Source organism: Peromyscus californicus, unplaced genomic scaffold, assembly GCF_007827085.1.
Source record: "Peromyscus californicus insignis strain IS unplaced genomic scaffold, ASM782708v3 Scaffold_7__1_contigs__length_154581171, whole genome shotgun sequence".
In the NCBI taxonomy this organism is placed as follows: domain Eukaryota; kingdom Metazoa; phylum Chordata; class Mammalia; order Rodentia; family Cricetidae; genus Peromyscus; species Peromyscus californicus.
This window is the reverse complement of record NW_026294595.1, coordinates 136,721,055-136,745,571: the sequence shown is the minus strand read 5'-3', so window position 1 is coordinate 136,745,571 and position 24,517 is coordinate 136,721,055. Positions and strand designations below refer to the sequence as shown.

General features: G+C 42.4%; 1 protein-coding gene across 18 annotated transcripts in view; it reads left to right on the top strand.

The window, feature by feature from the left end:
- The window catches only part of Ptprt (protein tyrosine phosphatase receptor type T), a 1,101,940-nt gene that overhangs the window by 521,157 nt on the left and 556,266 nt on the right, over positions 1-24,517 (top strand). The window lies entirely within an intron of this gene.

Genomic DNA, 24,517 nt, shown 5'->3' with positions numbered 1-24,517 from the left:
CAGGTTGAGGATGGGTTTTCTGATGTAAGATAATCCAGATTTGGGATAGGTTTCCTATTTCAAATGATCCACTCAAGAAAAACTCCTCACAGGTGTATCCAGATATTTGGTTTTTAGTTGATTTCAGATGTAGTTAGTCAAGCTGACAACCAAGATGAACCATCATACTTTATGTTTTATTTTGAGATAGTATCTCACTACAAATTAATTCTAAAGCTCAAACTGATTTTGAACTTGGCACCCTCCTGCCTCAGCCTCCCAAGCATCGGAGATATCAGGCTCAGACCACATGGTCAGACTGCAGTCATGTTACGCATGATGCAAAGCAGTTGATTTGCTCTAGGCTCTATTTCCAAAGCATAATGGTTGCATTGAGCTGAACATTAAGTGGGTTGAGATGGGGTGGCTAATTTTTAGATGAAAGGTTTAAGTGGGGAAAACATCTATGGTAATTTGAATGTAATTGGCCCCCATAAGCTCATTGGGAGTGGCATTATTAGGAGGTGTGGCTTTGTTGGAGGAAATGTGTCATTGTGGAGGCAGGCTTTGATATCTCAGATGTGCTCAAGCCATGCTCAATGGTTCAGTTCACTTCCTGTTGCCTGTGGATCAAAGATGTAGACTTCTCAGCTCCTTCTCCAGCACCATGTCTGCCTGCATGCCACCATGTCCCACCTTGATGATAGTTAACTGAACCTCTGAACTCTAAGCCACTCAATTAAAATGTTTTCCTTTGTAAGAGTTGCCATGGTCATGGTGTCTCTTCACAGCAATAGAAACCCTAACTAGGACAATATCCTTGAAATGCTTTTAGTATACCTGTTTATGTATCTACACACACACACACACACACACACACACACACACACACACACACACAGATTTTGAAATTATAGATCACTATAAATGTTTTCTCTTTGTTTTACTAAACTGCATAAGACTTATCCAATTAAGAGTGCCTCCCCCTTAGAGTCAAGTGTGGATGTAAAAGAATTGTTATAAACTGTAAAACGCTATGTAAATGTGAGAGGTTATTTTTAATTGCACTTAGCAAATCTTTGGTATTTTGGGAAGCTACATTGCTAAGCCCCTGGGCTGCAAATGGAGCAAGGGATGATTCATTGAGGGCTTTGTTTTCAGGTTCATCCATTCCTTTGGATGCTGGATGGCCTAGCACAATTTGCATGACTACTTTGAACCATTTCACCACCTTTTAACCAGGGATAGTATTGCTACATTGGATAGGAATGGGGGTATTGATATTGCCGAGGGATAAGAACATTCTTGTAAACTTGCCTTCCTGAATATGCCTGTACCCCTGCAAGCCATTACCATCAATGCCAAGGCCAGAGAGCTTAAGCGATTTCCTCTGGGACACACAGACTAGGAAGCTGCTTGAACTTACAGTGCCTTGAATCTGACTGGAGAGAGCCCTGCTCTTAGTTCACCTGACCACATTACCCTGCCTTTGGGGATCAATGCCTAGATTTATTAGGAACTTAGTACATAGAGGCTTCCAGTGCTTTAAAACCCTAGAGATAGTCACTATTATCCATACCCTCCTCACCAGTCAGCTCCAAGAACTTCACTGCTGTGAGTCAAGGGACAAAGGGAAGATAACTACTACATTCATAAAGAATCTACAGTCCTAGGCAGGGGATGCCTTGGTCATCATGGAACATTCTGGAATGGTAAGTCCCTATCACACACAGAAGGATGGGAGAGTCATTTGAAGCGCAAGTCTGGCTTGGTAGGGAAAGGACCTAATGTGACTGTGAGGGGGAGGAAGAGGACCTACTGTGAGTGGTGGGGGAGAAACCCTCCTGTGACTGTGGGGGGGGGACGACCTACTGTGAGTGGTGGGGGTGGGGATAGGACCTACTGTAAGTGGTGGAAGAGAAGATCTACTGTGACTGGGTGGGGGTGGGGATAGGACCTACTGTGAGTGGTGGGGGAGAAAACTTCCTGTGACTGTGGTAGGGGGGAGGACCTAATGTGACTGGGTGGGGGTGAGGATAGGACCTACTGTAAGTGGTGGAAGAGAAGATCTACTGTGACTGTGGTAGGGGGGAGGACCTAATGTGACTGGGTGGGGGTGAGGATAGGACCAACTGTGAGTGGTGGAAAGGACCTATTGTGACTTGGCAGGGGTTGGGGAAAGAGAGACCTAGTATGACTGGGTGGGGATAGGACCTACTGTGACTGGGTGGGGGTGGGGAGAGGACCTCCTGAATAGGGTAGGGAGAGGCCCTACTGTGATTGGGGGTGGCCTACTGTGACTGGGGGAACAGCTGGAGAGCTCTTCCATGGTTTCCATTTCACATTCACCAGGGGTTTAACCCATGTGTCATTCAGAGGTTCAGGAAGGTGGGTGTGCCAGGAGCTAGGCTGGGGAGCTAGTGAGAGGGTGTAATGGGTCTATAAGGCCCAGGGGACTGGATACCCATCCTTTATTGTCATGCAGATGCCCCTTACTGAACACATCTGGAAGCAATAGTAGTAGCAGAAGCAGGGGAAGTCTTCCAGCCAGCTGGGTTCAGTGCTGAGAGCAGATGCCTCCACTCTGGGGGCCTTCCTTCTTCCTCTTTCCCTTGAAATAACAAATTATCAAATTGTTAAAATCTGAAAACAACTTTTTAGGAAACTAAAATATATCCCATATTCCAATTAGGTGAGTTTTTGCTTGTGAATATCTCTTTGTGTCACTGACACAACTCTTATGGCATCATGGTCTGTGTGCCACATGTGATCCCTGCTTGTCACTCAGCATCAGAAAGTGAATATTTTATAGGTTTTTAGGGAATTTGTACCCTGTGTTAATGTCTCTATAGTGACCCAGGAGTCTAATTACCCTAATTTGCTAAATGAGTCCTATATCTCTGCATATTTAGGCATCTCCAAAATCTTGCCTTCCTGCTATCCTATAGTCTTCTGCTTGAATGATTTTCCTTAAACAAAGTTTCAAGGAAGATATTAAAAGATAGAGGCATCTTTATGGCTTTTGCTATACTTCACAGATTGCTTCCAATGATATGAGCAGTTCAGTGTGAGCTTGCCAGAATTGTGTACTGTCATTTGGTTTGATTTTGCCCATTTCACAGGCAGAGAAGTGAGATCTCAAGTCAGCTGCAACTCACCTTTTCCAACCCCAGAACCTAGGACCCAGTGCATTCTACTACAAGAGAAGCATTCTAAGGAGCTATTCTGTGGCTCTTTTACTTTTCATTTTGAGACAAAGTCTCACTAAATTGCCCAGGCTACCTTTCAAATGCCTTCTTAGCCTAGACTGTCCTTGAACTTGTGCCTCTCCTCCCTTTAATCCCTTCTGATCTCCACTCTCTTTGTATTTTTCTTTACCTTGCTTACAGGTGCCAACCACTCTCATCTTTTTCCATTTCCTCAGCAGTATGGGATGGGAGAGACATGTAGCTCAGTGGCAGAGTATGTGCTTAGTATGAACAAAGTCCCGACTTTGGTCTCCAGGACCATAAAACTCCAAAATGAACAGCAGAGTTCCATTGCATCTCTTTCCAGCCTGGGGTCTTCGTGTGAGTTGTCTCTCTTCCATGGGGCAGTCTCTCCACCCACCCTTGTCCCTAACTAACTCATCATTACCCTTCACATGTAACCTTCACACCTCGATTTAAGTTAGCCTCTTCTTCGCTCTCCTTTTAAAGCATTTAAAACCCTGTCCGTCTGCTCATTTTATGTGTCTGTTTGATTATCATATGCTGTTTCTATTTGATGCTATATCTCCAAGAACAGTTCCCTGCTCTGTTCTGACTGGAATTGTATGTAGACAGTCAGAAAATGAGTGTCAAATGCATGAAGGTTGTGAAGAAGTGTGTGTACACTAGAAGCAAATTTGTAAAGTCAGAAAATATTCAGTCAGAAATGGAAAGGGCCCCGTGTAATATCATCCAATGAAAACAGATGTTGCCTAGGTGGCATTTTTTTTATGGTTCCTGCCATGCACTGAACTCATTAATGAATGTGGGTTCACGTAGGTCTTTGGTATATGGTGAGGTTTCTATTTTGTTTCTCATGTATTTGACATGTTATTCCAGCACTGATGGGAAGGGATGGTGAGACAGTCCCATGGGGGACAGATGGGATGGAATACTGGAATGGGAGAAGGAACCATTATTGCAAATCCTTTGGCTTTGGAGACACAGAACTGACACAATGGGAACTCACTTTGGGAGGAGAACACAGCCCTGTCCATGTGGTTGGCAGCCCTGTGCATGCAGAGCATTGACTTTTCTAACTTTCCATAGCTTTCTCTGAACAAGATCTCATGATCTTCATAGTAATCTGAGATTAACTCAGTGATCATTCCTGCTCTATTCAGGGGGTGATCCTGAGGATATGAGGGAGTTATAGTCTACCAACTGGAATTTCATGATGACTATGAAACAGCCTCTTCTGGCTCCACATTCTTCCTCCTCTGCCCTCTACCCACTGCAGAGGTTTCTATATTCTCTGAATCATGGATTAACCAGATATTTGATGGTGGTGTGTATGTGTGGGGGGGGGGGGGGCGCAGTAAGAACCATGAAATGGAGGAGGCAGGAATTCTGATTAATTGAAAGGTTTTTTTATTTGAAGTTTAAGCAGCAAATTCATTTAAACTTGACCCAGACTGTTTTATATGGGATAGTATATGAACTAAACACAATAAAATTTGGCCCAGAGGAATATCCCTGAGAAGAAAAAAGTCAATAATGTGACCCTCAATTGCTTTTTACAGTTGATATGGGTGTTTGACTACTCCCACACCCACTCAAAGAATTTGATCAAGGCCTTGGCATCTTAGATATCCAAAGGCATTAGACACTCCATGGGTATTAAAGGGCCAGAATTCTGTCTTGCACACAGTAGATGTTGTGCGTGCTAAGGACAGACCTCTGTCTCTGGCTGCACATCTGGCAGCTTTCAGAATAGATGTATATACATCCTAGGGCATGATTATCAAGGTGTTCTGTATTATGGGGAGTTGAGGGTACTAAAGGAGTGAGCAATGGAATCCTTGTAATATGCCCCACAAAGCACACTGAGAATATAGCACTTGATTCTGACCATGTATTGTCAAGGACATTAGGTAAGAGATTTTATGTGGGATGGTAATGGGCCCTGTGGGGCTGAGCTGTGAAATCTGTATTGGCGGCCTGGGGTGCTGACTGTGACATTTCCTTGCAAGGTGGAGAGCCTCTAGTGCTCAGAGCTGCTCAGACATCTGCTGCACAGAGTGGAAAGGCAAAGGAAGGTATTTACATCCTCCTGGCATGGTGGTGGTGATGAGAGAAATATGTCTTCATTTTTGTCTTGGAAAGAAAAGACACTAAAGTAGAATTCAAAAATCACCCATAAATTCCACCATTTGGATATAACCATGCCAAATTTCAGCACAGTTCTGCCCATTACAGCTTTTGTCTGCTGTTGCTTTGTCTCAGATGCAAACACATTCATCTCCTTACATCGATTTGAGCCAATACGTACACAGTTTATAAACAGGTTTTTTTTTTTTTTTTTGAGCAGTATGTGGTGTGATGGTTGATTTTCATTGTCAACTTGACTAGATTTAGAATCACTGTAGACACACACCTCTGGGTATATCTATGAGGGTGTTTTAAGAAACCTTTATCTGAGGAGGGAAGACCCATCTTGTATGTGAAGGAGCCATCTCATGGGTTCAGACATAGGCCTACATTTAAAAGGAGAAAATAAGCTAAACATCAACGTTCATTTCCTTTTGCTTCTGGACTGATGACACAATGTGACTGGCTGCCTCATGCCCCTGTTGCCCTGCCTTCCCTGCTGTGACGGACTCTATCCCCTCAAACTGAGACAAGACAAATCCTTCATCCCTTAAGTGGCTTCTTGTCAGTATTGGGTCATAGCAATGAGAAAAGTGACTAATATGTAAGGTGAATACTTTTGTACACCTAAGTATATTTTTCAGTCTGATAAATAAAAATATACATTTAATAACCCTATGTGCCAAACATAGGAATTGGGATTAAGGAATATAACACAGTGGGTAGAATACACATAGTCTTGTTTTTATTTTTATGAATCCTGAAGACCAATGGAGGAAGCACATATTACATTTAATTCAGATATGGAGATACTATCCATTTTCATTATTTCTGGATTCCATGTTTGCAAATTCATTTATTCCACAAAATTTACCTGTAAACACCAATGTCAATGCCACAGTTCTTTCTCTGTCATATCTTCTCATAAGTATATTCATAAGTACACACCAAGCAATAAAATGTCTGAGTTGTTTAATACACATATTCTCAATAGAGGCCCAGCTAGGTGACATGTCTGCCTTCTTATTATAGCTCAATACTGTAAAAGATGTTCTCTTGGTGGGTCCACATATGTAACATTTTTTTTGTATTTCAGTGCTTTTCACTGGGGACTCTGTTGTTTAAAACATAGTAGTGCTAAAGTGCCAACTGCCATCCCTAAGCACAAGAAGGCTAGGATGTGCCTTCCAGAGACACAGGTATGCTGAATGAGCTCTGTTCAGGTATGAATTACTGTGCTGTGAGTTACTGTGTTATGAGTTACTATGCTGGCTGTGAGTTCAATGTTAATGAATCAGCCATGTCTATTAAACAAGGTGTCCCTAAGCAGAAACACACACATAAAACAGGGACATGTATTCATCAGTTGAAAATAATATTGTGACTAGAGGAACATAACCCTGCATTTCCTTTAGGAGCCCATGGTATAGTATTCTGTAATTCAGGGCAACTTTATTGAAAATTGCCTTGAGCAACAAGAATCAGCCATATGCCTATGCTGTTCAGTAAAGGAGGACACTCAGGAATGGTGACATATGTTCAGTTTTTTGGGCTTAACATATTTAAAACTATTAAATAAGCATAATTTGAAGACAAGATAACATCATTGCTGTCATAGAGATGTAAAGATGAGCATGATTTTATTTAATTCATGAATGAGGAAACTGATGAGTTACAGTCAGTACAGAGGATAACTAGAAGATCAGAATATCTACATATCAGGAATATTGAAATGAATATGCAAATGTAGGCAAAACTGACCCGTTTCTTTGTGGGGGGGCTGCCCCTCTTCCAGAAAGAACCATTTGCATGTCTATAGACAAGAATTATGCTGAATTGCTATCTGTTAGCTACAGTTTCCAGAGCCTTCACAACTCCATAGACGCAGCATCAGATAACAGGGAAGCAGGATTATAGACAAAGCATGTGCCATAATGAAGCATAGACTTTTCTCCCTCCCACAAAGTTCTAATAAATGTAATCAACCTACTTAGAGTATGTGGAAGATAAAGATGCTGACTCCGGTGAACACTGGCATGAGGTGTTGCAGGCAGACCCTGAAAAGTAGGTATTCTAGAGGAGGGGACAGCCAGGAAGATACACAACCTTAGGGTCAACAGCAAGGCTGAGGATGGACAGTTGCCAACCATCTGAGGAATCACCCTAAGATGTGCTCAAGACACCCCTTTGGACCTGGCAACATGGCAGTCAGTAATGACTTGGCATGAACAGCTCGTACAGGACACAGCAGGCACGAGAGGTGTGAGAGTTGAAGTAGAGACAAGAAAGAAGAAATATTATTTTAAGTCTTGACATGACATCATGGATATATAATTGATTATTTCCCAACTTTGATTCCTTAGGTCTTTTAAATATTTTAAAATTACAGTTAATATTTTGAGAAATCTTAATGTATGTAAACACATGCCTAATAATTTTTTCCTGGAATAAATTCCTAGAAGGAGGCTGAGTCACTGAGCCTTTCAATACTTGGTTTGTTCCTGAAAAATAAGATTGGATCAATTTACACCCAGCCCTCAACTCTGGACAGTGAGGCTTTGCTTGTTTGGACGTGTGTGTCTGTGGCTCTTGTGAGCCTGCATTCCCTCTTTATTCTTTTGTGTTTTCCTAGGACAAAACTCTGCAAACAAGAAGTTTGGTGTTGGGCGCTGATAACTGATGGCTCTTATTTCTTATCGGTGATTACAAGTCACAGCCTCTAATTTGGTTATTTGGTACAGAATCAATTCTTTGCCTTGTTGGCATCCTTACTTGTTAAATATTTGCAGGTTGTTATCTTCCCTTTTGACTTGGGTTAGGCAGGCTCTGATTTAGCACCTCCCATTTTCCCTCCTTCATCCATCTCTCTGTTTTCCTCACAGCCCTCCATTTGCAACAGCTTTTTTTCTCTTAGGCGGTAACCACCCTTCCATAGCCAAGAACAGTACCGTCTCCCTTGGAATGATAGAGGGACTTTCTATCTTTATGTCCCTGAGGGATGGATTACCATTGTGCTTTCAAAATAAAAATGTTTATAGCTAATTTGCTTTGAAGACTTTTCTAGAATTGCATGCTTGTTTTCTCGTCTCTGGTGTCTGGGCATGGTCACATTTGTAGGACTGTACTTTGCCTAATTCTTTCTTCATCATATAAGCTATCCCTGGACATCTTACTTGTTCCCATGGCTTGAACACGTGGGCATCTCTTCCTGTCTCCTAAGACTAGGTCTACATAACTAACTATTTTTCCTACCCATCATATACCCACCTTGGCCTTACAGATTGATGTCCCTGCTGTGGTTTCTCTCCTTCATCTGCCTCCTGCCTACTTGTCTGTCTAATTCTGTTTTGTTAAAAAAACAGTCTCTCTCTCTGCTCAGTTCAAAAATCTGGGGATCATTTGGAATTTCTCCCTTTTTCTTTTTCCCTTTACATCTAAGTAGCCAAAACATTGTGCATTTCCCTTCCTTATCCTTACATTTGTCCCTTATTCTTCAATTTTACTCTCCCACCCACAGACAAAGCCTGAGGACTCTATTGCCACTATTCATTCTATTTTCATTTTTTATTTTATACTTATTACCAACAGTCTTACCAGGTTTATGGAACCTGGAACATTTCTAAGGCAGATAGTTACTATTTTCTTTTATTTTTCCAGTAAACTATGTCGGATTTTCCAAATTAATTTCTTTTTGCTGATTTATTTTGTTCTATCCTAATGGATTTTCTCAGGGTAGGAGGGAAATTTACATATCCAATAGGTTCAAATATAAAGTGAAGCTATTGGATCTGCTGGATTGTCAGGCTGAGGCAAGCCTTAGTATGACTAAATGGCACAATTATTAATTAATGGTTATATATGCTGGACATCTAATCCAGGTACTTACATATGTCAGGTAAACACTTTACCACTGAACTATGCCTCCAGCCTGAGAACATTAATTTCAATGCATAGCACAATAGCACAAGAAAGCATGTCTCTCTCTCCATCTGTCTATTTCATCAGCACCTGTCATAGTTGCTGGTGTAGTGGCCTGTGGGAATCATGAAGGTCTTCTGGGCAAAGTGTGACCTAGATTCATACACTCACTACTTACCGGCGGTATAGCCATAGACAAGTTTACTGGACTTACTGGACCTCTTCTATTAGTTTGGAGTGACAGTCTGGCTCCTGTGAGGCTGTCTACACATAAGCAGCTTTGTGCAGAGTGCTCAGACACTCAGAACATGACCTGTGACCCAAAAAGATGATGAGTCTGGAGAGCTGGTTTTGATTAGCTTTTCTGGACCCCATGGCACCTCCAATGTCACACTCTTGGGCTCAGCCCTTACCCATCTCCATAGAAACCCTTTGGCAAGAACACCTTCAAGCTCTTAGTGAGCCCACTCCAAGAGGGAATAGACTGATGTATCTGATGCAGGATTTCTCAATTGTTGTCAGGGACACTTCATCAGATGTCCTCCCTCAATCCCTTCTTTGTGTGCTTGTCTGTCTTGGAGAGTGTTTGTTTTCACTGTCCTTCATCTCCCTGTGCAAGGAAGAGCCTTTTCATCCCTCTCCTGGACCTCTTCATCAGTTTTCCCTCCCTATTGTTAACCAGGAACCTGCTTCTCCCTATTCCAAGTTCCGTCCATTGTCCCTAGGATAGTCAACCGAATCATGCCAACACATATGTGGCCCTGCATTTTCCCCACTCTACATTCTTTCTACCCCTCCCTCACTTTGCTTTTGCTGCCATTCAAAGGCCTTCAGGGGATTTTTCAACTTTTCCTGTCCAGCCCCCTTTCTCATTCACTTTCATGGCTAGGAGGTTTCATGGCTCACAGGAATGTTTTAGAGCCTGGAATGACAGTATCTGGACTCAAACATATGTTGGAAAAATAGTATGATTAGAAGTAACAAGCATTTAGTTCTCTCCATAATATGTCTACACGATACATATAAAAAAAATCAAGTTTATTGCTTAAAATTTTCATTTCAACTCTTGGTTAGCTTTCCTCCCAGACAAAGAATTCTCAAAGTACAAAGTGATTAGAAAAATCCAGAGGCAGTGATAAGTTATTAAGTTGTGGAAAACCAAATGATATTAAAAGCAAATTTATTTTATCGCTATTACAGAATTATTTTATGACAAAATTAAAATTAGTGTTGGAAGAAGAATGTAAGTGTGTTTTAATATGGTTTGATACAGAGCTTCAAAACTACACTAGCCTTTGAAGATGAGGTACAGACTGGAACTGCCTTGGTCCTTGTCCTATGCCTCCCTTTGCATTAGCTATTCCCTGACATGTCTTGGCTCCTGTAGACTACAAGACCATGTACGTTTTTCTTTTCTTATCATTTAATTCTGTGACATTTGATGGTGTCTTCAATTTGCTGTCACCCCGTACAAGGTTTAGTTGCTGAAATTACCTATTAGCAATCTATTGAAGAACACAGGACTTTATATATAATTTGGATTCTCCTTATTATTCATTGGAGAGGACTGGTTTGTCCCTGGAATCAGATATCTCCCTTGGCCACTTTCAAGGACTAGCATTAATAACAGTCCACATGCAAGTCTCCTGATTTAAGGTAAATTCCACAAGGAGACACCACCTAGGTCAGGTGGACGTTAAGTAATAGCTTTACACAATTCAGCTCAGACCCTCCTTTCTTACAGCCTTACTAACTTTATAGACTGCTAACTCCTTACCTAACCATTTCTAGGAATATTTAGATAACCTTCTGCTCTGACAGCTATGCTCACCCAGAACCCCAGTTCAAGCTTCCCTATAATTATCATCATTGGCAGCATCCGGCCAGGTCCATCCCCAGATGGAGGAAAGTACCTTATCAGAGATACCTCTGTACTCTCTAAGAACAGACTTAAGCATCCAGGCTACCCATTTGAGAAGGCCTGGTGGATGTGCCAATTAAGCTTTACTTCTTCCTTTCCCAAACCTTACCTCTAGTTCCAGATCTCCCTCTAACTATCACCAGAGGCATCTAGCTGTACACAGGTTGCCTAGCGACTGAGCACACTTTCCCCTACCCTGCAGAAAAACGGCAGATAGCTTGGACAGATAGGAGCCACAGGAAAAAAGAAGGCAGTTTTATTTTCTCCCATTGACCTAGCAACATATAGATTCCTAACATTTTCTACTAATCATGTTTAAGACTATAGTTGAGCACATAAGATTCCCTCTTCTTAGATATTACCCGAATTTAGCCTTTAGTTAATTAATTTCCCCATTGGTCACTTCTCTTTGGGGTTACAAATGATAATTAATGGTTATTGCCCCTCTGTGTGATTCTTATCACCCCTCCGTTTGACCCTGGAAGCCTGGCTTTGCACTGCTAAGGGAACACTGATTGTAAGTGTATATATACCAGGACTTCCAGGGCACGTGGAGGACGGAGAAGAGAGAAGAGAATGGAAGAACTAGATGGGTAAGAACTTGAGAGGAACAAACTGAGATGGGGAAGAACTAGATTGAAGGGCTAAAAGAGAGGACTAGAGGAACGAGATGGAAGATGAGGAAGAGCCAGATGGGGAAGAACAAGATGAGGAAGAACGAGATGAGGAGAAAGAAGGAGATGGGAAAGGAGATGATATGGGAAGGAACTAGATGGATGAGAACCTAGAAGGGGCAAAACTAGATGAGGGAATTAAGATAGAACGTAGAGGGGACCACAGACAAGTGTAGAGAGAAATCAGGCTAGAAATGACCTTAATATGAGAGCAGAATATAAGCTTGTAATTGACACAGAATAATAAAGTATATGGACTAAGGAGTTTCGTGTACATAGATTCATTTCCTCTCATCAAAGATTAATTATCAGCTGATTGTAGATTCTTCCCAGACCCTGGGAGGGGACTATCTAGTGGCTGGACCCCCATAGTCCCCAATATATGGGGAAAACAAAGATGGGGAAATAACCCTTGGCAAGTGATCAGGCCCTTGACTTTGACCTTATCAGAGAGTGTCATGGCCATCAACTTCCCCTGTCGCCTCCATAGAAGGTAGAAGATGTTTGAAAATACCAATTTCACCCTGTTTTAAATCTGTCAGGTAGTCATATGTATTCCCATTTTGCAGATGAGAAGGCTGAGGCTCTCAGATTTGTGGTAATACAGGGTGAAATTAGATAATGGATAGTGTTTTAAACAGCTGTTCTAAAGTTAGAAATTAATATAGTATGCCATACCTGTTTTGTTTTCTTTGATTCTGGGATTGAACCAAGGGCCTTCTGCATGGCAGGCAAGTGCTATGCTGAACTACATCCCCAGCCCCACACCTATTTTCTTATATTTCACTTTAGCAAGTAGGAAGTTTAGGCGTACTCCTTAATTCTATTTGACTCAATTAAATTTGTGCCCGTTGTCTTGTTCACTGTCATAACTTTCAAACTTTCTCTCCATAAATGCATTTACCCTGTTCTCTCACCATAACATGCATCAAACACAGTTCTCTTATCCAAATGACTTTTGGTAACTGAACCACTTGTAATCATACACTATCTGAATATAAAAGCCAATTTATTGCACATGTGAAAGGAAACCTTGGAAAGTGGGTAAAGTACCTGTATTTAATGTGATTGGGGGTGCAGTCTTTCCTGAAGAGCTTCCTTAGAGAAACTGAAGTTTACATACTTTCCCAAGAGCTGCAACATCACTGGGATTTCTTAATTGTGTTATTTTCTCGCTGTGCACACACGAGGCTCAATTGCATTTGCTTTCTGCTCTTGTCATTCTTTGCCACAGTGGCAGAGATGAATATTTTCTGCTCTACGGTTATTTTCCCGAGAAGCTAAAAATATTGGAAGGAAATTGGTTTTTCTCTTCTGCCTTGTCTTTGCATAAGTGTTCTGGGGGAAAGCAGAGCAGCTTAGGAGATGACCTCTGCTTTATTGTCACCGTAGAACCGTGACATATGCACAAGCCACACAGAATGAAAGCCTAGACTCTGTGCATGCCGAATCTCTCAACAGCCCTGGCCTCTGTGACTGTGTCTACCCGAAAGTATCAAGGGGATGGTTAGAATGAATCCATTGGTCAATTCCAATTTAGTCTCACCCCTGATTTGACATGGTCCCCTCCCTTGTAGCTGACTGATGGTTTTTCATGACTGATGGAGGTGACAGATACATTTTTGAAAATGTTGTGGTCCTGATGAGACAAGAGAGATGGAGGGTGTATGTGTTCATGAGTGTGTGTGTGTGTGTGTGTGTGTGTGTGTGTGTGTGTGTGTGTGTGTGTGTGTTGATACTACTGGTGTACTGGTAGTGCTCTCTGCAAATTCCTCCATGGTTCAGATATTGCATTATTAGGTGGTTCTCAGTTGGGGACACCTGGGTCTTGGTTTTTTGAGGAAGATTAGTAACTCCTCTGAGATTCTCTTTTCACAATTTTTAAAATTCTTTATTGTTTGAGATTCTTGCACATGTATACAATGAAATATGGTTATATACATGCCCCCTCCAACTTTTCCCATATTTCCCAATACCTCGCCTTCCTAAATTGATACCTTCTTTTTGATAGCCCATTAAGTCCAATTAGTGCTACACACACACACACACACACACACACACACACACACACACACACACACATGCGTGCATGCACAGATACAGACACACAGACAGACAGACACACACACACACACACACACACACACACACACACACACACACACACATAATATCATGAGTGTGGGGCCATTTACTGAGCCATGGGAAACCTACCAGTAGCCATACCTTCAAAGAATGATTCTCCCCCAGTAGCCATCAACTACCAATAGCTCCTCAGTGAGGAGTGGGGCCTGGAGTTCATTTGCCCATCTGTGGAGGATTTTGGCTACCTTGATCTTTTATGGATCTTGTTCAGATATCAAAGATGCTGTGAATTCATGAGATGGCAATTGTCATATCTAGGAGACAGAGTTTCACAGCCCTCCCCACTCCCTCAGGCTCTCATATTCTTTTCACTTCCTCTTCCAAGATGTTCCTTGAACCTTGGCAGTAGATAACTTATTGATAAAGATGTCCAATTTAGGGCTGAACTTCTTTCCATTAAAAAAAAAGAATAAGCCATTGAAGAGACATCTAATTACCTAACTAATATCTTCCCTCATCTTTTGTTTCTTCACTTTCTTTCTTTTTCTTAATTGAAAAGGGGTCTCATATATCCAGGACGGTCTTTAACTCCTGATTCTCTGTAGTGCCAGGATTATGGGTATGTGCTACTTTACACATTTCCATGTACTTTTGAGGATCATATCCAGGGCATTGTGCACACTAGACAAGTACTCTGCCCACTTAGTAACACCCATAGCCTCCCATTCTTAACTTCTTATTGAGGTTGGATTTTTATCTGGCAAGAGTGTTAGCAGATAAAAGACTACATTTCCCAGGACCCTATGAAGTTGAGTATGGGCATGTGACTAAGTTTTTTTATCAATGAGCTATAAGCAGAATGGGAGCATTCTTTCTAAGGAGACAACAGTTCTTTATGGACACTTACTGCTTTTATTCCAATCCTTCTGCCTTAGAGATATAAACCTAAGGTGAATAAGTCTTGCCTGCATCCAGGAGCAGGTGTAAGGGACTCATTGCTCTGTGCTGGAGACCCTTGAGTGTTAAGTGGCTACAAAGAGATTCTCATACTAAATTAGCTGGGTTGTCTCCAACTTCAGAGGAAAGCCAGGGAGGGCTATGTCTCCTTTCACTCCACAAACGCTTTTGGCAGTGGCTAAAGCCCTGGGCTCTTTAAGGATCTTCAGATCATTCCATAGGATAGGGGCATTACTAAGTTTATTCTAGTGATGGCATCCTTCGGACTCTGAGAATTCCAGGGGTCTTTGATAGAGATGGACTTTGATCAAGTTAAGCATGTGTGGCAGTGAATTCAGTTTGGAGGGCATAGTGAGAACACAGTGTGAGTGATAATGGTTAGATCACCCCAGTGGTGGGTGAATAAATAGGGGATTGAATGTTCTGAATGGCCAGTGAGGCAGAAGGCTTAAGGCTGGGACAATGCCCCATTCCAGTGTGTACTGTTTATTAGACTTTCCATGAACTTCTATGGTGGCCTTGGATGTCTGAGAAATTTCAGCTTTCAGAGATTATGTGTTCTAGGCTCTTTCAGACCCAAGACAGCTCTTCATGTGGATAGGTGCTCACTTAACCACAGAACAGGCTTCCTGTAGAGCAGTGGTTCTCAACCTGTGGCTTGAAACCCCTTTGGGGATCAAATAACCCTTTCGCAGGGATCACCTAAGACCATCTTCATAACAGATATTTACATTATGATTCATAACAGTAGCAAAATTATAGTTATGAACTAGCAATGAAAATAATTTTGTGGTTGGGGGTCAAAACAGCATAAGGAACTGTATTAAGGGGTCACAGCATTAGGAAGGTTGAGAACCGCTGTTCTAGAGGTTGTTAAAGACACACATTAGGAGGCATAAGGCTGCTGGGACTGACTGCAGTCCTGTGAGAGATCCTCTGTCTTACAGGTTTATTTATTTATTTATTCTCTGGGGACAAAGGGTGTCCTGGAAATCAGAAAAGTGATATAGGATAAAGATAAGTGACATCAGCACCCCTTTCTCTACTAATGAAATGTATTCACAGAGGACCCTGAGACTGAAATGATGATGGACATGGACCATTTGTTCTTGTAAGCACCCGACTTCAATATAGCTGCTAGCAATGTGGATATTAAACAAGATGCCGCAAGACCCAGGGGCTATGGAAGAGTACTGTAAAAATCACAGACCACCTCAGGATGAGCCATTTCCCCTGAGCATCAGACAGAGGAAAGACACTGATGGGCCACACCCAAGCCTCTTTCTTCCATCTGTTGTGGGATGCAGTGCTACCAGTGGGTGGTCATTTCCAGTGAGGCTTATCTCCTACCTTTGTTGTTACTTAATGATTTCTTTTCATCCAAACCACTTAGATTTGAATTTCAGCATCTATGGGAAGAAAGCAGAATCTAGATTGCCAAGCTTTTCTCTCAATTTTGAAATCTGGGAGGAACTGGTCACTAGAGCCTTGGTTTAATGAGCATCAGCCGATCTCACAGACACTGTCCTTGTTAGCAAGTTCAGCAAGATACAGTCACATCCCCTTCCTCCTGGCTCCCATTTCTGTCTTTCAGAGATGCAGAGGGTGGCATGTTAAAGGGCTGTGTTAGCAGAGGCAAGGTCATGGGGCTGAGTGCTAAGTCCTAGGTGTAGAGCACCCTGGAGATCTGTCTTATTTTATGGCTGAGACTCAGGGGAACTCGCAAATTGAAGGGATTCATCTATTAACTGTCACAGCTGGGCTTCTGGGCAAGGCTGAATGGCTGAGAAATCGAGCCTGAAGTCTGCCGGAGGGATGGGTCAAGGAGAGCATCTGGCTGTTGGCTGGACCAAAGTGTAGAGTGTGAAGGGCCATTTGTTTATCTCACTCATTCATTCATTGAATGTCTTTTCTGTGACAGATACTGAGATGGAGACTTGAGATTAAGGGGGGAGAGGCATTTTCTTCTGTCTCAAATAGATCACCATCTCATCACAAGAGAGACATGTATGAGCTGTGTTATGCTATGCAGGTGTAACATAATGGGGAGCCACTGAGGTAGAGACTGAGGTAGAGAGATAAGTAGGTGTGGTTTACTAGAAGACTTTATAAAGGAGGGAAAGAAGTGGGAGGGACTGAGTCAGCATGGGGGTCACTTACCTTTCACCTCTTCTTCAAGCTGTAGTTTCTAGTAACTGTTCACAAAAACAAATTGAAGATCTTAGTTTAGCCCATGGGCCATAAAAGCAAAGGACAGAGCTTTCTCCTTCACCTCCCTCCACTAAGGGGGCTAGCCTTGTGTAGCCCATGTCAGTTGGCCATTAGTTGTGGGCTACTGGGGAAGAGTGGTACTTTATGGGCAAAGTGAATTTCACTAATTGAGAGACATTTCTTGGAGGAAGTAAGGGTCCTGGTGGGGTGCTGAGATTTCTTAGTCAACTGCCATCATGGGATAAAGGGAACCTAGTGGTACCCACTATAGTTATTGACAGTTTTTGGTGTATGCTCATCATGGACCAGGCAGTGTTGGATGAACTTCTCCATCCAGTTATTTAATTTTCAGAATAGCTCTAACTCCAGCTCATTCATGTCAAATTCAGTGGTTTTCAATATTTGATTCTGTTGACTTAGTTATCAGTTAGCAAAATAGGCACACGCATCCTACCTGAAACATATGTGTGATGTCCCCAAAGAATAGTCATATGCTTTTTCCTGACAGATAACTCTTATTTGCTTCTAAAGACCCAAATGACCTTGTTTTCCTCTGTTCTAGCTGCTTCTGTTTATTCTCTCCTCCTGTGGTGTTTTTCAGTCCATGTTTTTCCTTCTTGCTGGGAAATCCATGTCTTTTTTTTTTATTAAGAAAAATTTTTTCATTCATTTTACACACCAATCAAAGATCCCCCTCTTCCCTTCTCCTGCCCCCCAGTCTCCCCCCCCCACACCCATCCCACTCCCACCCATAAGAAGGCAAGGCCTCCCATGGGGAGGCACATCCAGTAGAGGCAAGTCCAAGCCCCTCCCCCTGCCTCAAGGCTCTGCAAGGTGTCTCATCATAGATAGTGGGCCCCAAAAAGCCCCCTCATGCACTAGGGATGAATTCTGATTCTACCGCCAGTGGGTCCCCTAAGCAGATCAAGCTACACAATTGTCTCACCATGCAGAGGGCCTAGTCCAGTCCCATGCAGGCTTCACAGCCATTGACCCAACTTTCATGAGTTCCCACTAGTTTGGCTTGGTTGTCTCTGCAGGTTTCCCCATCATGATCCTGATGCACTTGCTCATAGAATCCCTCCTCTCTCTCTCCTACTGGACTCCTGGAGCTCTGCCTGGGGTTTGGCTGTGGATCCCTGCCTCTGCCTCAATCAGTCATTGGAGAAATATTCTGTGATGACAGTATATTCACCGTTCTTATCACCAGGGAAAGCCAGTTCAGTTCAGGCACCCTCTCCACTATTTCTAGTAGTCCAAGCTGGGGTCATCCTTGGGGATTCCTGGGAACTTCCCTAGCACTGGGTTTCTCTCTATCCCCATGATATCTCCCTCTATCATGGTATCTCTTTCATTGCTTTCCCACTCCATCCCTGTTCCAGCTCAACCATCCCATTCCCTTATGTTTTCATCCCCCATCCCCTACCCTTCATTACCTATCCCTCACCCCCAGTTCACTCATGGAGATCTCATCTATTTCCCTTTCCCAGGGTGATCCATGTATCCCTCTTTGGATCTTCCTTGTTAGCTAGCTTCTCTGGAGTTGGGGGTTGTTGTCTGGTTAACCTTTGCTTTACTTCTAGTATCCACTTATGAGTGGGTACATACCATGTTTGTCCTTCTGAATCTGAGTTACCTCACTCAGGATGATATTTTCTAGTTCCATCCATTTGCCTGAAAATTCCATGATGTCACTGTTCTTCTCTACTGAGTAGTACTCCATTGTGTATATGTACCATATTTTCTTAATCCATTCTTCAGTTGAGGGGCATCTAGGATGTTTCCAGGTTCTGACTATTACTAATAATGCTGCTATGAACCTAGTTGAGCATGTGTCTCTGGTATGATTGAACATTCCTTGAGTATATGCCCGAGAGTGGTATAGCTGGGTCCTGAGGAAGATTGATTTCCAATTTTCTGAGAAACCGCCACTGATTTCCAAAGTGGCTGTACAGGTTTGCACTCCCACCAACAGTGGAAGAGTGTTCCCCTTGCTCCACATCCTCTCCCACATAAGCTGTCTACAGTGCTTTTGATCTTAGCCATTCTAACAGGTGTCTTGATGACTTGTTTCAAGTTTGTACAAAGCAAAGGCACATCTTGACTTGACTGCAGGTGGTTTCCTTGGGAGATGACCCTGAGAAACACAGAGAATAAATGGAGGAGACAGGGGAGGATTGAATGGGGTGTTAACAGGCAGCTTGCCTCTATGTTTGTTTCTATGGATAGCCTTCTTGATACACATCTTAGAATGCAAGGATATGTCCCTCCTCCCCTTATCTCCAACAGGATGAAGTTTGCTGCTCTAAGACAGCTCCTTTGCACCCCCATAAGACCCAGGGTCAAGCGTATTCTATTCCTTCAGTGAGTGTTTCTTCCCCAGCATTGGGACCAGTATAGCAGGTTGCCTGTGATCTCCAAGCTCTGGGTATAATGCTGACAGCTGTTATGCAACCTTTATAAAATTTTACTAGTCATTCAAATCCAGAATTCTTTTTGCTTCAGAGGATTTGTTACCAGTTTCTACATTGCAGTAGATATAGCAGGACAGACAGCATGATCAAGAAGTTACAGTAAGGTCCTGAGTGTTTTTGTGCATGATCCTCTGACTCTGGATGGACTTAGTGAGGTTCTGCCTTTCTCCAGGTCACTTTCTTCCTCTGTGTAATAGAAATGATGGCAAACATTTGGCTGGACCACAAAGGAAGAAATGGATATGTACATGCTTCAGACTCTGTGAAGCGCAGGTGGATGTAAGTTATCGATTACACACTAAGTGCTGGGATTAAGGCAGTATAAATGGATTGATGGTAATTATCCCATGGCTTTACTCTAATGTGTAGGAAACCATGGCTCCCACCCATCACTCCCTAAAGAGGTTTTCTGGCTGCTCTTGGTGACTGGCCCTTTGGGATATGCTAAAGACTGCTTTGCTGAGTCTCTCTGTTCAAGGGATCATGTCTAAAGGGGAGACTGGGATCTTGGCTCTCCCAGGAAGATAACTTTGTTTTCGGCCCATTGCCTGGATGCTATCCTAGAACCTGTGGCCTACACATTTGTACAGGTGAGAGCCTGACTTGCTGGTGTTCAAGTGTTGAGACTAGAGAGGAATATGAACTTAGAAGCACAGGGCACAAGTACCTTAATGCCTTGGTTTGGGAGGCTGTGCTGACAAATCAGGTGAGTGATTGAGTGCTGGATACAGGCATTTCATCTCAGGCACCCATTGCAGATGTCAGTACAGAGGTTGACATCTTATGATGTACATATTGGGGGTATGCTGTAGTTTGAGGTAAGGGTTGATTTGAGGTGAGGTGAACTGATTCTAGAAACTGCAGAGCCCAAGAAGGAACTGTCACAAAGTCTAGACAACAGAGACCAACCAGTCTAGAAGAAACAGGGTTTTAAATGTTTTCAGCCCCTTGAAACCTCAGTAGTGGGTCTTTGGAGAAATAGTGAGAGGACAGTGTCAGAGCCCCAGTTGATTTCCAGCGAACATACTAGGGAACTCACATGGCTGGTGCTTCCAGAACGCTGCATCATGACCAGCACTCAGCATTAAAAGCCTTTTCAATTTGTGGATCTTGTATCTACATAAGGCTTTTTTTCCCCCCTGAGGATGTGCCCAAATCCCAGAATGCCTTGTCAATGAATGAGAAAGCACCATGATCTCAGAGTGGAATGCTCAGAACAGTTTGGTTTGGGGAGCAACTTCTTGGGGAAGACCAAGCAGTGTATAGTGGGGACTCTGAAACCAACATTCCCAGCATCAAGCCTTGCCTTCCTTATTTAATGACCGTGTGAATTTGGGGAAAGTATTCAGGTTATTTGTGTCTGATTTTTCCATCTCTAAAATGAAGGTAGTATAGCATTATCTCATGGGATTTGTGATAACAAATAAATGAGACAATCCATGTGGAATCTTAATTTACTCGATGGTATCAGAGTGTACAAAGGAAGTAGCACCTGAGAGTTTGTGGAAGTGACTTTATCAATCAGTTATTGCCATAATAAGGTTGCATAACAGACCCCACATAACCCTGGTGACACATAACAGATATTTACTTTTGTATGACTCTTTGCTTTGTCTAGACAGTTCTGTCAACTTGAATTAGGCCTGGCTGATGTACATCTTGGATCAGCTAGATGGCCTGGGTAGCCTCAGTAGCAATGATGCTACTTTTCTCCACATGATCTGGCATTCTCCAGCAAGCTACTTTGGGCTTGATCTCATAGCAGGAGCAGGGATCCAAAATAGGAAGGAAAAATGTACAATTCCCTTTCCAGCCTTCACATGCCTAAAGTTTTCTTTCTACCGTTGATCAAAACAAATTATGTGATCATGCCCAATGTCCAAGTGGGAGAATGTCACATGGCTATAGAGCAAACAGCACAGATACAGACAAGCAACTGAACATGGCTGTAAATGCAGTTAGCAGCACTCTGGTCCTTTGAGTAAACTTCCCAAGGGAGAGCTAGTCTTGGCAATACTCATTTCAGTAATTCTTCTCTCCCACTAGCTAATTGGACTCTTCCTTATTGGGAACTACTAATATTAAAGGACATAACACTATTATCATTCACTAGGCTCTTTGTTGATGCCAATTATTTAATATTTCTAGCTTGGGAGGCTGTGGAGTGAAATAATTTGCATAAATCCTTTTGTTTAACTCAGAGCAGGCAGGTTGTATTAACTCAATAAATGTAACCATTGGTTTTTTTTGTGTGGTTGTTCTATTGACTGATTAATTTGTTTTTATTGGTGCTGTATATTGAACCCAGAGCTTTCTCCTTGTAAGACCAGTGACCTACCACCAGACTATTCCCTCAGCCCTTGGTATTTATTTTGAGACAGTGTCTTGCTAAATTACCCAAACTGGATTATAATTCATTCTGTGATCTAGCCAAGCTGTGACTTGTGATCTTCCTGTCTCAACCTCCCAAGTAGCTGTGATGACAGGCCTGTGTCAGTATGCCTACCTTGAATTGTAGTTTACTTTTTTGATCATCATGGGGATTACTAAATGTTATCTTAATCTCAATGTTGACATTTTCATCCCAACTTAGAAAATGAAGCAAGAGACTCAGGGGGCATTAATAACTCTCCCAATGTCACCCAACTAGTAAGGGTGAGACCTTTTTAAATTAAAATTGGGAATAGTCTTTTTGTGGAGTTTGACATGAAAGAGAGAACACAGATGAGGGTAGAAAGTTCTCACTAAGACAAACCCAAAGTCATCTCACTCTGGGTCCCAGAACCTTAATTCTTCTTGGTGAGACCTCAGAGAGTGTGCAGACCCTCTTGTGAATGGCAGCTTGGCCGACACCTTGGCCGCTTGGCACCCTTTTGTCTCCCTGACTGACCTCCCAGGCTTGCCAAGCAGCGGTGCTATTAGTGCAATCAGTTTGCTCACAGATCAGGGTTCCTGTACTTTGTAGATTCTTAAATCTTCTGGGGGTAAGTTTAGCTACTCAGCCCTCCCAGCACCCCACTAGCAGGAGGGGCAGTAGCTGGAGTCTCATTGAAAATGAGGAGTCAGTCTCTGACCCCAGAATTCACACAGGTGAATCTGGCATGGGGCTCATGGCTGAAAGCATGGAACCTTGTGTAGATGCTGGGCCTTACCAAATGACTCATGGAAGCAGTTTTCTAGTTCTCAGCATCCATGAGGAGTGCTCCCTCAGCTTTCCCTGGACTGTGTTGAGGGAGAAGCATGCTTCTTACTGAATACAGATGGGAAGGTCTTTGCCCCAGGTCCAGGCGCTTTTAGATTTAGGGAGCCTTATATCATCTTTTCAACAAGGACTCTCAGTGATGACTGCTAAAGTGGTTTCTTCTTTGTAAGATTTATTTGAAGAACTCGTATTTATATGTGTGTGTATGCATACACATGCATGTGAATACCTACTGAGGCCAGAAGATGACATCAAATCTCCTGGAGCTGGGTGCTGGGAACAGTAAGCATTCTTAATCACCAAACCATCTCCCTGGCCCTTAAATGATTTATTGACAAAGGTTAGGCAGAAAGAGGGGGACAAGGTAGATGAAGAAAGCCTCTATCAAAAAAGACTTATAATCCATCAAAATATTACACACTTTCAGCTTACCCTGCTGTTTGTTCATCTGCGGCTTCATTGTGTTCTGAGAGCACAGTTCTCAGTTCATGTGGGGATGCTAGAAAGGACACTGTTGGCAGTAGATTGGCATGGTCATTTCAGAAGGAATTGGACATGTGTACCAAAGGCCTTAAAATGGTTCATAGTAATCTAATGTAGGAGAAAATTACCATAAGGACTCAATCTAAACCAATGCAGGGCAAGGTATGGGAGCAAAAATTGGAAACAGACTTAAGTGCCTGAGAATAAGATAATGGTTCAGTAAATCATAGCTAGTCCACTTAGTGGAATATTATGTAGCTATTAAAATGGTAATTATAGATGCTATTGAGCAACATGGGAAACGCTTATGATAGAATGGCAAATAAACTAGCCCAGAGACAACACTGAACATACACAATGATTAAAATCATATAAAAATGTGCTTGTGTTGTCCTAAATGGTATGGCTCCACCAACAATATATATTCTGAATTTCTAGGCGGGGAGGGGGTGGGCTTCCAACTAGCAAGCAAAACAGGGTTGCTCAGAGCAAGCTGATGGTAAACTCAATGGCAATTGAAGTCTCCTATGAATTTTCAATTTCTCCTTTAAAAAAGATTTATTTATTTATTATATGTATATAGTGCTCTATCTGCATATATGCCCTTATGCCAGAAGAAGGTGTCAGATCGCACTACAGATGGTCGTGAGCCACTATGTGGGTGCTGGGAATTGAACTCAGGTCCTCTGGAAGAACAGTCAGTGCTCTTAATGGCTGAGCCATCTCGCTAGCCCCGAATTTTAAATTTCTTTAGCAAGTTTTATTTTTCAATGAATGTTGCAGAATTTATATTGCATAAAGCCAAATATTTTTCTATTTTTAATATTTCATTCAGAACTGTATATTTTAATGTATATTAGGATTCAAGAAACACAAAGTCCAGCAAGCTCATTTGATGAACTCTGGACTTGGTGAGAGTGGTGTGTTAGAGAGCTGTAGACAGAAAGCAGATTGCAATGTGCGGAGGCTGGGATGGCACGGTATGTTTAGACGACAGTTTCAGGAGGGTGGACTGTAAAGGGAAGGTGTCATACAGGTCCGGGGCTGCTGAAGAACATCTGGTTAAAATGCCTAACTTTACCTGTATTCTTTGAAATTTCATGATTGCTATATAAAGCCCAAAGGCTGATGGCAAAGTCAGACGAAATTCCTGGGATGAATGGAGCAAGATCTCTAAGAAGGTGTAAAGCAGTTAACGTCTGAATAGTTCCCTAGTTTTATTTTGCATGACCTAAAAGTGAAATCTTTTGACCAGCTCTTACCTGTTAGTCTTC